The sequence below is a fragment of the Malania oleifera genome, chromosome 1 (genome assembly GCF_029873635.1).
Source record: "Malania oleifera isolate guangnan ecotype guangnan chromosome 1, ASM2987363v1, whole genome shotgun sequence".
NCBI lineage: Eukaryota > Viridiplantae > Streptophyta > Magnoliopsida > Santalales > Ximeniaceae > Malania > Malania oleifera.
Window position 1 is genome coordinate 16,413,676 of NC_080417.1, and position 6,075 is coordinate 16,419,750.

Here is a 6,075-nt window from a genome sequence, read left to right on the forward strand (position 1 = left end):
GGTATTTTCGAATTATATACTGATTAAAGTGGTTTTTGAAGAAACAAACGTGACATGTGATATGAAATGGAACATACTGAACTGTGATATTGTGAATAGACTGAGAAAACTGAAATTCCATTCTATTATTTGGAAATGTGGAAAACAAGTGTGAGTTAACCACCAAGCTTATTATGTAAAAAGGGGTTGAACCGAGAGCGTTTGTGCTGGTTAACACCACTGACTGATAGAGAAAGAAAAATGCATGAAAGATTGCATGTTTACGGTTGTGAAAATACTAGAACTACACAAGTTGTTATGTTTTATTGTAAATTATATATATGATTGATTGAGACCACAACTTGTTACTAAAGAAGTTGAAAGATACTCCAAAGGAGTTGAAAGATACTTCAAAAAAGTTGAAAGATACTCCAGTTTATCAGAGGCTTTAAATAGCCAGAGGTACCGTTCCGTTAGTAGTTAAGGTACAGTGCGACCACACATGTGAATCAGTGTGGGTATCGAGATAGTCGGCTTGCAGGAATGAATGGGGCCATTGGTGAAATAATGGATCAGGTGGGGGGAGTCGGACTATATATGTGATACTTGATAGTGCCTGCACGAACAAGGCCCTGTCAGAGTTATCAGTGCACAACTCGTGCCACGGGGTAATTAGGCATATTTACAGAAGTTTCATAGCTGGTCATTGTCCTAATTTTCATATACATGATTTAAAAACTGAAATGGGTAAAGTCACAGGGTTGAGTACCGTGTGGAGGGAATCGTATAGCGTATGAGCCTGTACCCTACCCTAACCTGGGGGACTCTCACTGGTAATGATGCCGTATTATGTTGATATATCTCTCATAGTACTGTACGATGCATGTAGTACTGTGCAAATGTTTTTAACTGGATTAAACTCATGTAGTCACGTGCTGTTGTAATATCTTCCACCTTACTAAGAAGTGTCTCACCCCAATCTTACAACCTTTGTTTCAGGTCCTATAGGATGTCGGTCCTAGTTCTTTTAGAGGGACTTTGGCGCGTATAGTCTTATTAGTAGATATAAGTTTTTGTATCAGTAATGGGTAGTTAGCCTAGTAGAATGTAAGTGAGTGTAATATGTTTATGTTTTAAACATGGATCCTTTGTATTAAGGAATGTAGATAAAATTTTGGTATATGTCTAATAGAACCCGAATGTGAATGTTTATGTTTTTCATTGTGCATGAATACAGATATGTATGAGTTACACCCGTTTGTCCCTATTTAGGGTGGGTTGTTTATGTATGTTTATCAGATACAGGTATTCGTATGTTTAATAGCACTTTGTGTAATAACCCCAAAAAATGACTATACAAGATTAGTGGAATGATTTCAAAAAATAAAATAAAAATAAAAATTTAAAAATTTAAAAAATAAATAAATAATTAATTAAATTTATTAAAAAAAAGAAAAAATAATTAAAATTTATTATTTTTATTAATAAAATATATTATTATTAATATTAATTAAATATATTATTATTATTATTATTATTATTATTATTATTATTATTATTATTATTATTATTATTATTATTAAAGGAAAGTTGCAGAGAAGTGATCTGCCTAGGAGCCCCCCTTCCCCAGTTCACGTCACTCTTGCCTCATTCTCCCTCCCTCTCTCCTTAGTTACGTGGCGGATTTTCGCCCGATTGAAAATAAGAAGATATCACTGGACTCCATTCTCCACTGCCGTCATTTCTACCGGAGCGGATCGATGGTAGGAGCGGCGTAGACGTATCTCTTAGGGTAAGCCAAATCTCCCTTTTTACCTCATTTCTTGCAAATTATAAGTTCGATTGATGAACGGACACCACCATGAGAATCTAGGGATGATTCTTTACAAGTCTAGCGGAACAGAATTCTCGTGGGGTCGTCGTGGGCAAAACCTCAAATATGGGGTATGGGGTTATTAAGGGGCTTATTTTTAATTAATTAGGATTAATTTAGAAATGCTAAAATATTGAGCATCTGAAATTGAAGTAGGATTTCTGAAATTTAGAGTCCGGGTGAGCTCCGCGGGTGTAATTTCGAGACCCGCATGCATAATTAAGGAAATTAAGTGGGGCTGTTAAATGTTAGTTTAAAAGTTAATTTGAGGTATATGGAGCCTAGAGAAGGTTAGATGAGTATTATTTTGGGGAAATAGATTAATTAATCCAGGAAAAATGCAAATTGCAGGAGTTGAATTTCGGGCGCCAAGGGCATAGGATTTGGGTCCTAACGAGACTCTTAGTAAGTCAGGTAAGTGGAATAAATTATAGTAGCATTTTTAGAATTATCGTTTGAATTAATATATGAAAATGAGTATATTATATTTTTCCTGAAAATTATTATGATACAAATATCAGATAAATTGTGTGGCATTTGAGTAATATTAATTTATGATGCTTTGGAGTCTGAAACTAATATATTATGAATATTAGATGAAAACTGTATGACACATGACATGTGTTGAAAAATGTGAAATATAACGATGGGTATTTTCTGTGATCATATGGAGTTGGGACCCTGACACATGCAAGGTGAGTTTTTGTAGACTAGGGAGGTGTGATTCCCTAGGGTTGTATTGTATTCTGACTGATATGTATATATTGTCTTTCGGTTTTAGGTTGTATAATAAAATGACTCTTTACCCGATACCCAATGTGGATCGAGTCGTATGAATGGTAGTAGGGTTGTTGATGTGGCGGATTTATGGATGATGTTTATGATGAGTGAGAATATTCATTTATTATTGGAAAAAAAATTGTACGAAAATTGGGGCATCACAGTTTGTTATCAGAGCCTAGGTTGCTAGGTTCTATAGACTTTAGTAGACAGCGGAATACAATACCAGAATATAGGAGTGGATTTTGAGGGGAATATGAGATGGATAAATTGAAATGTGAGTTAGTGATTGTTTGGGGATGAGATGAGAATTTAGGATTCTATCTTGCGGCCTAGAGGCAGGAGTACCAGGGTTGTTTCTGTATTTTTCTTGGGGTGACGATTTCAGGAAAACCATGGATATTATCGTTGGGTCTTGTTTCTGAGTGGTAGGACTAACTCTTAAATGAGAATTAAGGATGTGGATAGAAAAATAATTTATGAGTTATAGCGGTGTATGGGTTGTGTGATAGTAATTGTATGCCGAGATTAGTTGCTCCCTTTGCAAGATGGACTCGGAGAACAACAACACGAACGCGGGAGGTGATGGAGTAGGGCTTTTCAATGCAGGTGGTGCAGACCCTGATGCAGTGTTGCGTAGCATCACTCAACAGGTGATGGCTGAGATGGCTAGGAGCTAGGGGGAGCAGAGCTGCACAATCGAGCAGTTCACACGTATGCGACCCCCGTCTTTTGCTGGAGGAGCAGACCCACTAGTAGCAGAGAACTGTGTTCAGGACATAGAGGACATACTGGCAGTCCTCTCATGTACAGACGAGGAGAAGGTGTTATTTGCTATGTTTAAATTGATAGGGGAAGCAAAATGCTGGTGGAGGTCGGTGAGATTACTAGAGGAGCAGAGGCCGGACCTTGTAGCGATGACGTGGAGTCACTTCAGGGAGATTTTCTTCGAGTGGTACTTTCCCGCTACGATCAGGAGTGCAAAGACATAAGAGTTTCTGTATCAGACACAAGGGTCTATGACAGTGCAGAAGTATGCAACGAGATTCGTTAAGTTGTCCCGGTTCGCCCCGTATATGGTGCCAGATGAGGAGAGGTAGGCGAGGAAGTTTGAGGAGGGTCTGAGACAGAACTTGTATGAGCAGGTGGTAGGTTTCCGAGCTCAGACCTTCTCAGAGATAATGGACAGGGCTGCGGTGATTGAGAGTAGCATACAGAGAGGCGCAACAGCACAGAACCAAAGGAAGAGGCTCGTGCCTTCTAATTTTTAGGCAAGGTCCAGTTGAGGGCCGTGGAGAAGATATGATGGTAGAGGAGGATGATGACAGGGAGGAGGAGATCGAGCAGTATAGGGCAGACAGATGCTCCCTCCTTGTCCTAGATGTTTGATGAGGCACCTAGGAGAGTGCCGAGCGAGGGAGGTTGTCTGCTATTAGTGCCACCAGCCTGGGCATATCACGAGGAATTGTCAGACACCGCCAGCGGTAGCAGCTGCTCCTTAACCATGTAGAGGAGGCTATTAGGCGCCTCGAGGGGGACAACTAAGGAATACTACTCCAGCGCGAGTTTATGCACTGACGCCGGGAGATGCTGAGGCAGTTGGAGATGTGGTGACAGGTACGATTTCAATACTGTCATTTAAAACTATTGTCTTATTTGATTTTGGGGCGACTTATTCTTTTATCACCCGGGATTATGTGAAGTATTGTGGATTTGAGCCTCAGCAGTTAGATATTAGTTTGTCTGTTACTACGCCGACTAGGGCTGTAGGGATACGTAGAAAGGTACTCAGAAACTGTCCAATGGGTATTCGGGGGAGGTCTTTGCCAGCTAATCTGGTGGTTTTAGATATGCATGGGTTTGAGGTAATCTTGGGAATGGACTGGCTAGCTGCCCACTATGCCAGCATTGATTGCCATCAGAGAGAGGTACTATTCAGACTTCTAGAGGGACAGGAGTACAGATTCATGAGATCACATGTGCGCACCCCACCTCAGTTACTATCCTCTATTTAGGAACGTGGATTACTATTAGAAGGTTGTCAGGGATATTTAGCTTGTGTGAAGGCAGTATCAGAAGGGGAGCTGAGGGTGGAGGATATCCTAGTGGTGAGGGATTTTCCTGATGTATTTCCCGAGGATTTGCTGGGACTACCTCCTGATCATGAGGTAGAGTTCGTTATTGATCTGGTTCCGGGGACAACGTTGATTTTGAAGGCGACGTATAGAATGGCACTGGCAGAGTTGAAAGAATTGAAAGAGCAGTTGCAGGAACTGTTAGATAAGGGATTTGTTAGGCCCAGTGTGTCACCCTAGGGAGCACTGATTTTATTTGTGAGGAAGAAGGATGGCTCGATGAGGTTGTGCATCGACTATTGAGAAATAAACAAAGTAACTGTTAAGAATAAATACCCGATCCCACGTATCGATGATTTGTTTGATCAGTTATAGGGGACAAAGATCTTTTCGAAAATAGATTTACGCTCTGAGTATCATCAGATGAAAGTTAGGGTGGAAAATGTTCTAAAGACGACATTTAGAACACGGTATGATCATTATGAATTTCTAGTTATGCCATTTGGTTTGATGAATGCTCCTACGGTGTTTATGGATTTGATGAACAGGGTTTTTGACCAGTATTTGGATCAGTTTGTGGTAGTGTTTATTGATGATATACTGTTGTATTCGAAGAGCCTAGAGGAGCATGAGGAACATATGAGGATAGTGCTTCAGGTGCTAAGAGAAAAGAAATTGTATGCAAAGCTCTAGAAGTGTGAGTTCTGGTTGGAACATGTTACCTTCCTTGGACACGTTATATCCAGGGGTGGTATTTCTGTTGATCCCAGTAAGATTGATGCGGTAGTAGACTGGGTATGACCAAAGAACGTGTAGGAGATTAGGAGTTTCCTAGGATTGGATGGGTACTACCGTAGGTTTGTTGAGGGCTTCTCTAGACTGTCAGGCCCATTAACTAGATTGATCAGGAAAGGAGTGAAGTTTGAGTGGTCTGATGAATGTGAACAGAGCTTCTAGGAATTGAAGTAGTGACTCATCATTGCACCTATATTGACGATTCCTTCAGGAGAAGAGGGGTTCATAATTTACAGTGATGTGTCCCATAAAGTGCTCGGATGCATATTGATGTAGCGAGGGAGAGTAATAGCATATGCCTTACGACAGTTGAAAGAATATGAGAAGAACTACCCTACCCATGATCTAGAATTGGCAGCGGTGGTTTACGTGCTAAAGATTTGGAGGCACTATCTATATGGGGGTAGGTGTGAGATATTTACTGACTATAAGAACTTAAAGTATTTCTTCACACATAAGGAATTAAATATGAGGTAGAGGAGATGGATGGAACTAATAAAGGATTACAACTGCACTATTAGCTACCGCCTAGGAAAGGCTAATGTGGTTGCTGATGCTTTGAGTAAGAAATCA